Here is a 13,862-nt window from a genome sequence, read left to right on the forward strand (position 1 = left end):
GATCGGCAGGAGAATGAAGACAGTTTATTCAGGAGGAAGCAAAAAAAAAAAAAAAAGTAAGGTATTCCAGATTTTCAGATTTCACACCATTAAAAGATTATCCAAATTCTTTCACTGAAACTAAAATGTCATAATATCAAATATTACTGCAGGTAAGTGAACATGTTTGTGTTTGTCAATATCTTTGTAAAATACTATCAAATAGGTTTGAAAGATAACCATTTGGTTTTAAAGTGGCTTAATCTTTCTTAAGTTTTCCATTACAATGAGACTCAATGTGCTTAGAAGTTTAGAGTATTATAGAGAAAAATTACTGATGCTCTCTTGAACACTTTCATTATAATTATAACCATTTCCTATTCTCACAATTTCCCCACAGTTTGCAAATAAGGTATGATTTACCAAGAGTAAAATCACTGTCTTCCTATCAATTACACTGAAAATATTCTCAGCTAAGTGATAACAGATAGTAATTCAGTATTGATTTCCTTTCTCTGGGTTCTGATTTCAGTTGAAACATAAATTATACACTGGATGAAGATTTGAGAAATATCACATCGAGATACAATTCAATAGAGATGATTTGTTATTCACATAAAAATTTTAGACAACAACCCTTTTTGAAATGTGGTAAGTAGTTTCAGATGATTTCTAGTCACATGACTGGTTGATATCAGTTCATATTAATACATGGCCAATTACCATTAACCTATCCAAAAGTTTTCATCTGGAGACCTTTCCTCTAAAAATAGATGACCATTATCTCCATTTATGCCTCTTGAGCCACTCTTAGCATTTGCAATGTGTACATAATTCTTCCACGTACAAGACAATTGTTAGACAATGTTTCCTCAACCATGTTTCTTAGAATACTGATTCAATGAGTTTCTCTGTAAGAAGAAAAACAAAGTTCTTTCTGGTGAAGTATGTTTTAGAAAAGCTACAAACCATACCCACCTCTTGGAGATTTACAGTGCACATGACCATGTGAAAATCTCTGAAAGGAAAGGAGTAGTTTAATATCGTTTAACCCAGTATTTCACAAATAAGTTTGTCCACAGAAAACCATCTTTTTTTTTTTTTTTTTTTTTTTTTTTTTGCAGTACGCAGACCTCTCACTGTTGTGGCCTCTCCCGTTGCGGAGCACAGGCTCCGGACATGCAGGCTCAGCGGCCATGGCTCACGGGCCTAGCCGCTCCGTGGCATGCGGGATCCTCCCAGACCGGGGCACGAACCTGTGTCCCCTGCATCGGCAGGCGGACTCTCAACCACTGTGCCACCAGGGAAGCCCCAGAAAACCATTTCTTATGGAATAAATATTTACATCGCAAGGGAACATGATAAAAATTAATGAATGTTGGGTTGAGAAATTCTCAGAAGGATATTAAATATTGATTAAATCTTACTAGTACTGAAATACACACATCATGGTAAAATTATGTATCAGGAAACCCAATAACATAATAAAGAATCTATTAGGTACTTAGAAATAAAAAAGAACTTTAGAAGAATGATTGAAATCCATGTGTAAACATGAAATATGATCTAAATGATTTTTCTCAAGCTAATTCACAATAAGACTGAAAAAGTCAAATTAATAAGGTTCAGCAAATATCTTTATGGTGGAAAGATAAGAAAGCATACAATCTCTAAAGTTTTATTTCCATTTAAAATTAAATTCTATGCATATTAAAATGTTTGAATTTAATTATAGTGAGTATTGGTGAGATTGTGGGAAATAAGAATTCTCATACAATTAGGAGAAAGTATAAAGTGGTATATTTTTAGAGTGAAATTTAGTTATATATATTAACATTTAAAATGTGTATATTGCATATACACACTACCATGTGTAAAATTGATAGCTAGTGGGAACCTGCTACATAGCACATGGAGCTCAGCTCAGTGCTCTGTGATGACCTAGATGGGTGGGATTGGGGGTGGTGGTGGGAGGGAGGTCCAAGAGGGAGGGGACATATGTATACATATAGCTGATTCACTTCATTGTACAGCAGAAACTAACACAACATTGTAAATCAACTATACTCCAATAAAAAAAATATTTCAGGAATTAAAAATAATAATAAATAAAAAATAAAAGATAAAATCTGTATATTGATTGACCAAAAAGATCCACTGGCAGGAATTTACAGTATGCATATATACTATATGGAAACAAAAGTATACATATCTTTGTTACAACACAACAGTGATTTTACTCTTGGTAAATTATACCTTATTTGTAAACTGTGGGGAAATTGTGAGAATAGGAAATGATTATAATTATAATGAAAATGTTCAAAAGAACATCAGTAGTTCTTCTCTTTAATACTCTAAGCTTCTAAGCACACTAAGATTGTGTCTCATAATGGAAAACTTAAGAAAGATTAAGCTAGTTTAAAACCAAATATTTATCTTTCAGAAACCAAAGGCAATATAAATATCTATTCATAAAAGAATTGCCATATGAATTACAGTAAATTCATATACTTGTATATGATGTCATCATTTTCTGAAGAGATCTCAAAGGTATATTCTTAATAACACTGTGGTTAAGACTATGGACTTCAGACGTTGCTACCTGAGTTCAAATTCTGGCTACATGTATGTTACTTACTAGCTGTGTGACTTTGGGAATTTACTTAACCTCTCTTTTCATCATTTTTCTCATCTGAAAAAGGGGAATAATAATAGCACCTAAGTCTCAGGACTGTTCTGAGGATTACAAGCATATTAGATACTACTAATACATCAAAAAAGTAAAATGCAGGGCTTCCCTGATGTGCAGTGGTTGGGAGTCCGCCTGCCGATGTAGGGGACACGGGTTCGTGCCCCGGTCCAGGAGGATTTCGCATGCCGCGGAGCGGCTGGGCCCGTGAGCCATGGCCGCTGAGCCTGCGCTCCGCAATGGGAGAGGCCACAACAGCGAGAGGCCCGCGTGCTGTGGGAAAAAAAAAAAAAAAGTAAAATGCAGAGACTCCTACTTCCCAGGTGAGATGGAGTATGTTTTAATAGACCAGTGGTATTACCAAGGACACCTAGAAAAGCAGGATTTAAAAAAGAAACAACATAAATCATCAGTTTAAATATGTTAGAGCTTGTAGAAGCTACAAGGTGAAGAAGGGCAAATATTTTAGACAGTAGAATCTTGCAGAGGTGAGCAGATCTTACGTAGTTGCCTTCCCCAATTTGTCATTTCTGAGTATAAGCCAGAGGCTAATAATCTGAGTTTATCCTGGACGAATGGCTGTGAGCAGAGGGAGGAGGGGAAGGAGAGAATCTAGCATAGTTTTTGATAGTCTCACAAGGCTAGAGTGACAAAATTAGAGACATGAAGAGTCAAGCATGTGACCAGTTTTCTTCTCAAAACATTTGCTGAATTGTGAAGCTGCACAGGTCAGGAGATAAAGGTGTGAAGCTGGAATCCTCTAATAAGAACAGAGTTTTTGGTGGTCTTGCTGTGCTTAGGAGAAAAAGGTAAGAGGTTAGGACCTGCCAAGGGATGAGGCCCTGGTAACACAGCAAGTTGTCAGGTGAAATCTCTGGAGGGTTATGCCCTAGGAACAGGAATGACTCAGGAGTAGAATCTTAGCCTTACCAAACTGCAACGTAGACTTGTGTCATCTTGGCCTCTCAGTGGATAAAGGTGATCAGCTCGCATTATGCTGTCCAAAAGAGGAAAGTTTAAATCATTTCTGATTGAATAGAATGTCATCTGGAGCCTGTACAAATTTAAACAAAAGTTCCAAAATTTGATGATAATTGTTAAACATCCTAAGTGTTAGGACCAGAGACCCCAAAACAAGGGGAAAATCAAACACTAGAAACTGACATACAGGTGATCAAAATTTTGCAATTAGTAGACAAGGAATTTTTTGATATAACTACTATTGACCCTTGAACAACATTGGTTTGCACTGGGATTTTTTTCAGTAAATACAGTACTACGTGATTTGCAGTTGTCTGAATCCACAGATGAGGAGCACAGGATGTGGAATGCTGATTATGGGACTTGAGCATCCATGTATTTTGGTATCCTCGGCAGGTCCTGGAACCAATCCCGAGGGACACTGTAATATGTTCAATAAAATAATAGTTAAAGAATTTTACCATAAAAATAGAATATATAGAAAGTATACAAAATATAAAATATAGAATATACAATAAAAATAAAATGACTGCCTTAAAATGTCAAATACATGGCTTTAACAGTAAATTAAACAGTGTAAAGTGAGAATGAAAAAGATGTAAAATATAGAAAAGGGGATAAGGGACATATTGGGCACATTAAAAAGTTCTAACATACCAGTAATTTGTTATCTATAAGGAAAGAAGAGAAAATGAGACAGAAACAATATCTGAAGAGATTGTATCTGGAATTTCTCAAAATTGATAAACCCCCAGATTCAAGAATTTCTGAGAACCCCAATAAAGATACATTCAATAAAAATCACACCTAGACATATCAAGATTACACTGACAAAAACCAGAGACAAAAAAATAAAATCTTAAAAGCAGGTTGGAGGGCAAAGGGTACATTACAACCAAAGGAACAATAATATGACTTGGCAACTGGTTTCTCAGTGGAAATGAAAACTAAATGGATGACATATTGAAACTGAAATAAAATACTGGCCAACCTTGAATTCCATACTCAGTGAAAATACTTTTCAAAAATGCAAGTGAAATAAAGGTATTGTCAGATGAACAATAAGTAAGAGATGTTGTCACCAGTACACTTATCCTAAAAAAATGCACAATGAAGTACTTGGGGTAGAAATAAAATTATTCTAGATGGAAACAAAAAAATATGTAATAGAATGAAGAACACATGAAAGGGTAAATATGTGCATAAATTTAAAAACTGAATAGAATTATAATACAAATGTCTTCCATTTAAAATTTGTATAGAATTAAAATACATGACAACAATATTGGAAAATGTGGTAGGGAATAAAGTGGATTAATAGATTGGAAGATTCTAGTATTATTGGGGGAGTAGTGGAAGATATATATATCTTATAAAATTATTTGAGTCATTCAAAAGAAGTTAAGAAGGGAGAGAAAAACAAAACAGGAAGATATAATGAAAAAGAAATAGCAAGATGGTGGGTATAAATAAAAAGGTATGAGTAATTGCATTATATATAATGGATTAAATTCTCCATTAAAAACCTAAAGGTGGAAGGTTAAATATAAAGCAATTATATGCTGTTAATAAATTTTAAAGCAGAAAAATAGAAGAGTGAAGATAATATGCCATGCATATGCTAACTGAAAGAAATCTGGTGTGTCCATAATAATATTACAGAAGACAAGAAGAAGTTTTAGAGATAAAAAAGGGATATTTCAAAATGGTGCTGTGGGGTACAGATATCTTTTCTAGTGTTTCTGGAAACAGAAATCAGATATTCCATGTAAAAGAATGAAGTTTGACTCCTCTCTTGCACCATTAACAAAAAATTAACTCAAATGGATTAAAGACTTAAATGTAAGACTTGAAACCCATGAAACTCCTAGAAGAAAATGAAGGAAAAAAGTTCCTTGACATGGGTCTTGGTAACAATTTTTTGGAAATCACACCTAAAGTACAAGCAGCAAAATAAAAAATAAACAAGTGGGACTATATCAAATTTAAAAGCTTTTGCATAGCAAAAGAATCCATCAACAAAGTGAAGCAACAACCTACAGAATGGGAAAAAATATTTGCAAATCATCTATATGATAAGGGGTTACTATCCAAAATATACGAAGAACTCATACAACTCAATAGCAAAAAAACAAAGAGTCCAATTCAAAAATGAGCAAAGGACCTGAACGCACATTTTTCCAAAGAAGATATTCCAATGGCTAACAGGTACATGAAAAGGTGCTCAATATCACTAGTAATCAGGGAAATGCAAATCAAAACTACAATGAGATGTCACCTCACACCTGTTAGAATGGCTTTTATAAAAAAGACAAGTAATAACAAATGCTGGCATGGATGTGGAGAAAAGGGAACCTTTGTGCACTGTTGGTGAGAATATAAATTGGCTGCAGCCACTGTGGAAAATGGTATGGAGGTTCCTCAAAAAATTAGAAACAGAACTACCATATGATCCAGCAATTCCACTTCTGAGAATATATCTGAAGGAAACAAAAACACTAACTTGAAAAGATATCTGTACCCCCATGTTCATAGCAGCATTATTTACAATAGCTAAATATGGAAACGACCTGTGTCCATTGATAGAAGAATGAATAAAAAAGTTGTGAGAAAGAAAAGAGAAAGAAATTATATATACACATATAATTCACCCATAAAGAACGATGCAATCCTACCATTTGTGACAACATGGATGGATCTTGAAGGCATTATGCTAAGTGAAATAAGACAGAGAAAGACAAATACTATATGCTCTCACTTACATGCAGAATCTGAAAACAAAACAAAACAAAAAAACAAAAAAACCCCACTAAACTCAGAAAAAGATCAGATTTGTGGTCACCAGAGGTGGGGGATGGGGGGTTGGGGAATTGGAGAAAAGAGGTAAAAACCTACAAACTTCCAGTTATAAGGTAAATAAGTACGAGGGACGAAGTATAACATGAAGACTATAGTCAACATAGCTGTATGGTACAATATATAGGAAAAATGTTAAGAGAGTAGGTCTTTAGAGTTCTCATCATGAGGAGAATATTTTTTCTTTTATTTTTATTGTATCTACATGAGATGATGGATGTTAACTAAACCTATTGTGATAATCATTTTGTACCACATTTAAACCAAGCATCATGCTGACAAACTTATACAGTGATGTTTGTCAATTATTTCTCAATAAAACTGGAAAAAAAGGAAATTTTAAAAATGGTAAAATGGTCAATTCACCATAAAAATTCAAATGTATATGCCTCTGATAACATAAATTTAAATACTTATAAAGAAAAAAATTGATAATGCTCAAAAGGAAAGCCAGATATATCTAGTATTGCACTGTAAGATATGAACACACCTTTCACAATAGCCAACAGTATGAGCAGATAGTAAATCAGTAAGAATATGAACAATCTGAACAACAAAATTAACTAATTGAAATATGTATCAGAAAAATAAAAATCCTAATAAACATTAGCAAATCAAGCCCAATGATTTCTTTTAGAAATGCAAGGTAAGCTTAATGTTTGAAAACCAATAAAATTCACTGCAAAAACTCATATGATAATTCTAGATAGATGACTACAATACATTTGACAAAATTCAATACTCAGCCAAGATTTTTAAAAAATCGTAGCAAACTAGGAATATAAGGGAATTTTCTTAATTGGAAAAGGGGTATCTTCAAAAAATATAGTAAGAATCATACTTTAATGAAGTATTGTAAACTTTCCTCTGAATTTGGGAACAAGAGGAGTGTATTTACTATCACCATTCTAGTCAACATTGTATTGGAGGTATTACCTAATGCAAATAAGCCAGACAAAGAAATAAAAGGTATTGATTGAGATTGGAAAAGAATAATGAAACTTGTCTTTATTCTCAGATGATATCATTGAGTACGAAGATAATCCACAAGCTCCTACATAAAAAGTAAATATTCGAAATGAGAAGAGATTGGCAATTTCAATGGATACAAGGCCAATGAACAGCTTTTGACTGTATTTCTAAATACTAGCATTAAAGAAATGGAAGGTAAAAGTTTTACAATGTCGTTTATAGTACTATTAAAATATCAATTACCTAGGAAGAAATTTAAGGGAAGTTGTGCATTGCACTAAAAACTGTAAAATATTACTGACTGAAATAAAGTCTTAAACAAATAGAGGAATATACTATGCTCCTGGAATAAAAAGCTCACAATTGTAAATATGTGAAATCTCTCCAAGTATTTCATGGATTTAACACAATTCAAATTAACCCCCAGATTTCTTTTTTTCTTCTTCTTTTTAAAAATATTTATTTATTTATTTAGGCTGCACTGTATGGCTTGTGGGATCTTAGTTCCCTGACCAGGGATCAAACCCAGGCCCTCGGCAGTGAAAGCACTGAGTCCTAACCACTGGACCACCAGGGAATTCCAGCCCCCTCCCCAGATTTCTTTTTAAATTGATAAATTGTTTCTCAAAATATGGATATGAAAAGTACAAAGAATATCCAAGTTTGTATTGCAGAAAAGAATAAGCCTGGAGGATTTACACTATCAAATTTCAAGATTTACGATGCAAAAAGTAATTAAGACATTTTGACCATATGATCCAGCAATCCCACTACTGGGCATATACCCAGAGAAAACCATAATTCAAAAAGACACATGCACCCCAATGTTCATTGCAGCACTATTTACAATAGCCAGGTCATGGAAGCAACCTAAATGCCCATCAACAGATGAATGGATAAAGAAGATGTGGTACATATATACAATGGAATATTACTCAACCATGAAAAGGAACAAAATTGGGTCATTTGTAGAGACATGGATGGACCTAGAGACTGTCATACAGAGTGAAGTAAGTCAGAAAGAGAAAAACAAATATCATATATTAACGCATATATGTGGAACCTAGAAAAATGGTATAGATGAACTGGTTTGCAGGGCAGAAATAGAGACACAGATGTAGAGAACAAACGTATGGACACCAAGGGGGGAAAGTGGTGGGGGCGATGGTGGTGGTGGGATGAATTGGGAGATTGGGATTGACATATATGCACTAATATGTATAAAATAGATAACTAATTAGAACCTGCTGTATACAAAATAAATAAAATTTAAAAAAAAAGACAGTTTGGTATTGGTGCAAAGGTAGCTAATAAATTATGGAATAGAGTCCACAAACTGTGGAGCCCCACACATGATTTTCATCAAAGACTTCACTGCAATTAATAAAAGAAAGAAAATGTACTTTGTAAATTTAATATCTACATGGAAGAAAATAAACTTGATACCATAATTGGAGATTGATCATATATCTAAATATGAGAGCTGAAAGAATAAAACTTCTAGAGGAAAACATAGAAGAATATCTTAATGAACTTGGAATAAGGAAAGAATTCTTTATCAGCACACCAAAATCACTAATTATAAAATTTTTTAATTGCTAAATTTCGCTTCATTAAAAGTTAGAACTTCTGTTTATTGTAAAACACTACTAAGAAGATAAAGGGCAAGCTATGAACTAAGAGACTTTTCAGAATACACAATATTTGCAAAGTTCTCATGTCTAGAAAAAATATAAATAAATGAGAAAAAGGGAAACCCCACTTTAAAAATGGGTAAAGAATTGAAGAGACACTTGACATAAGAGGAAATAAAAATGACAATAAGCAGGTGAAAAGGTGATAAACGTCCTCACTGTTAGGGGTAGTGCAAATGAAAACCACGATGACATACCACTGCGCACATACCAGATGGAAAAGAGGGCCAACAGTACCAACACTTGGCAAGAATTTGGAGCAACAAGAACTCTCTTACAAGTCCATTGATGGAACTGTAAAATAGTACAACTTCTAAAAAAAGGTTAGTACCTATTGTAGCTAATCATAAGCCTACTTTACAATACAGCAATTCCATTCTTGAGTATATATCCAACATAAATGAGTTGATGTCCACCATAAAATATGTGCAAGGATGTTCACAGCAGCTTTATACAAAATAGTCAAAAACTAGAAAAAATATCCATCAACAGTAAATGGATAAGGATAATGTGCTATATTACTACAGTGGAATAATACCAAAGCAATTAAAAAAAAACCCTAGTGATACATGCAACTATATGGATGGATCTCACAAATGTTGAGTGAAAAAAGTGAGAGGCAAGGATACATTCCATATGATTCTATCTACATGAAGTTTAAAAACAGGCAAAACTAACATGTGATGATAAAAATCAAATAGCAGGGAAAGGAGCATTCTGGCAATAATCTGTTGGAAATAATCTGTATTATAATAAATGTGTGTGCATGTGTATGTGTGTATATATGCATATACACATATATATGCACGCACACATACATGTGTGTGTCTGTCTGAGTGTATTATTAGTATACTGTTATTTTGTTTGGAGTACTTTACTGTATATAATTTACACCTTAAATACAATTTAAGATATACGAGACTATTATAAGTCATTTTATACATTTCTCAGTTTAGATGAAAAGGACAAACTATACTTGGAAGCTGCAGTCAAGTAAAATTGACATAAGAAGAACTAGAAAATCTTAACCATCTTAGATTCCATAAATAAATTGAATCTGTTGTTACAAACCTTCCTACAAATATACTCTGTGCCAGAGAGCCGTGCTGGTGAACTCTTCCAAGTACTTAAACAAATTTACCCAGTATCTCTCAGAGAATAGGAAAAAAGGAACAACTCCCTCACTTTTATGAGGTTAGCATGACTTGATACCCAAACTGATAATAATAATAACAAAAATATTACTGACTTTTATCTCTTGATAACATAGATATTATAAATAAAATAGTAATACATCCAAACCAGTAACATATGGAAAGATAATGCAAAAGGACCAAGAGGGGATTATTTCAGGAAAGGAAAATTGGTTTAGTACTAAAAAATAAATAATTTCATGTAATGTAAAAAAAGACAGAATTACATGATTATTTCAAAATAGATTCAGACAGTAACATTTGATAAAATTCAAGACCTCAAGGACATAACACTGAACTGGTTGTTGGTTGGTTATCAGGATGCATTGAATTTGCGAGAATTCTTTGAGCTATGACTTGTGATTTGTGAACATTTTTCTGTGTTATATTTCAGTAAAAAAAACATTTTTAGTACCTTATATTGCTAAAGGAAAATATAAATTTTTGAGATGATTCTAAGAAAAACAGCATAAAACAGGTACCCCGTATTGAAAATAATCCTTCTGTTGTCATATATCCCAGCCATAGACTTTGAAGCATGTTAAGAAGATAAAAGGTCAATGCATACCAATTTGTCAATCATGAAGTACTACTTATGGGAACATACTCTTACTCCACTGCTAGGTATAAAGGGGTTGGAGAGTTTTTCTAAAGCATTCTTCAAAGTTCAGATGCTTTTCTAATTGCAAGGGGCCTATTATGTTTCTGGAGATATACATTTTAAAATGAGTATCATGGGATGATAGAAATAAATGTGTAAAATTTTATACAGCTCCTAAAATGTAAAACTGGCTTTTAAATGAAGCATAATTGCCTTAAGAAATTCAAATGCAAAGAAAACAAAGCAAAAATTTTTTAAAACCTCCCTAAGTGTAAATGTATAGCAGAGCATTTTATAAATCAATCCTGATACACATAAAGAGAAATATATGTGAGATGCTAAGATTTTACATTATTGAATAAAAATTGATACTCATCCAATCAAATAACATTTGTAAGTAAAGTGAAATATACAGTGTGATGGAGCCATATTACATTATATTTTAGATGAGATTTATTATTTAAATGCTGAGTTTTCTTATTCTTTCAGTTAAAATTGATTGAACATATACTATGTTCCATGTACTTTTCCAGGTTCTGAGGATGCATAAGCAACTTTAGCTCAGAAAAATTCCCTAGACCGTTCACTAGCAAGTAGGAATAAAAACATCATAGCTAAAGCCTGAGTCTCAAATGAAGTTAAGCATTTAAATCATACCTGGCTTTCTTCCATGCAATTTGCTCAGGTTAAAAAGCAATAAGCAAAGTGAGCTCTGAGAGAGACCAGATAACTGAAAACTCAACAGCTAAAAGCAGTTCTTCTCAAATTTTAGACGGCATCCAAATCTCTGACAACCATTATGTAAATGCGTACTCTGGGGCCAGCCAGGAATCTGCATTTTCTCTGGTTTGGTTTGGTTTGGTAAGATCCTGGATAAATTTAGTGCAGCTAGTTCCAGGACCATATTTGAAGATATGCTGACCTCTGCAAAGGAAGCAAGTGTCCAAAGACTGACCAAACTTAAACTCCATTATCTCCATCCATTTTTACTTCTAACTTGTAGGAAAATATGAGTGATTGAAAATTTATTGTGGCTTTTATTTCCATTTGCAGTTAAAAACACACAGGGAACAAATAAGTTTCTCATCTGATAGGATCACAGACAATATTTTAAAGATATTTGCAAAAAATAAAACAGAGAAATAAAATATAGTTTGTATATTTGCCTGAGGCATGTTTTTTTAAGATACTTAAAAAATCATCCTCATTTACCCTCTTAAGAGAAACTAAAGACACATACAAAGAAGGAATGTCTGGGAAAAAAGCCATGACTAGCAATGACCTGTTGGAAAATGAGAAACATTTTTAATTACTACCATGTTTTAGCAAGTTTTCTATATCTCCAAATCCATGGGACCATGACCGGTATTTTATGTTTCAAAAGTATACTTCAATAAATTATTTTAATAAGTTTTTACTTAGATATGATCATAATATTTGTTCTTTGAATGATCCTTCCTTTTTCAACTGTTATTTTCTTGCTACAGTCCTCATCTTTTGAATTTTGAGGTTGTTGAGAAGAGAACTAGTTTAACAGTAAAGTACTACATCATTTTTGTTGCCCTGTTGAGTATGTAAATATTTTCTATATGGATTCAACTCTTATACCTTTAATAGTTTATAAAATATGTCCACTTTGGACAGGCTAAATAAGGATCAACATAAGACCAAAAAAAAGTTTTACATAATCATCTCAAGTCTAAATGCAGTTACATACATAAGCATTCTTATTTTACACTAACTTCCGGCTCCCATTAATAAAATGGGCTTTACAATTTTAATAACTCTACATCTCATTAAAAAATGTCAACTTATTTTTTGGCAAATATGATTCCAGGAAGATGTTGAAAGTACAACTGACATAGAACAGTGAATAACACCTTTATTTAATAGCTAATATAAAACAAACCTAGTAGATAATAGTTACACAATGGGGGCTATTTAATGCTGAGTTGTAGGATATGAAAAAATGTTTTCGATTCACTTGGGGGAGTAAACCACTCCTAGATGTCAGATGTTTGGTGATGCATTGTAGCATGGTGGACAGAAATACCCAGGGAATTCCTATGTAAAGCCATATCTCAAAGCCTGAGTGATGTCACAGTGAGTGATGATAGAAATTTGAGAGATGAGATGCTATATGAATGTATGGACATTTGTAAATGGATTAGTAGTGGCTGCACTACATAGAAGAGTCTTGAAGATAATCTTAGTCTAAGCCAACATTTCCCAAACTTGCCACTGAGATACTATTTAGAGCCTTGAATCAAAACAAGATCCCATTTATTTCAAAGCAGTTACAACTAATACTCAAGGAATAAACTGATCACCTGGTAGGATCTGGTACAATGATTCATAATGCTTTTATTTATTTATTTATTTATTTATTTATTTATTTATGCATTCAGTCATTCATTCATTTGCCGGGCCACGCGGCTTGTGGGATCTTAGTTCCCGGACGTGGGATTGAACCCGGGCCCTCAGCAGTGAGAGCGTGGAGTCCTAACCACTGGACCGCCAGGGAATTCCCCATAATGTTTTTAAATTCGTAGAAATACCAAAACCAAGTGTTGCTAGTGAAAATACCACTTTCCCAATTGCCACACTAGTTTGGGTTTAAAATAGATTTTTCTTCTGGGGATTCAGTCACTTCCTGTTTGTCTCATATTTAAACCAAAACCAAACCAAAACAAAAAACCATAGCAACTACTTTCTGCAGAATGCGAGCATGCATTTATAAAGGGTGAAACTCAATGGAATGTTAGTTCTCTGGGTTACTTCTAATCAAAATTTTCTCAAAAATGGGCCAATAAAAGTGGAAAAAACAAAGCATCTTTTTAGGCCAGGGTGTCAGTGCTACTCTCAGTATTTTACACAATATGATGCTGAACAACAAA

The sequence above is a fragment of the Stenella coeruleoalba genome (genome assembly GCF_951394435.1).
Source record: "Stenella coeruleoalba genome assembly, chromosome: X".
NCBI classification, from domain to species: domain Eukaryota; kingdom Metazoa; phylum Chordata; class Mammalia; order Artiodactyla; family Delphinidae; genus Stenella; species Stenella coeruleoalba.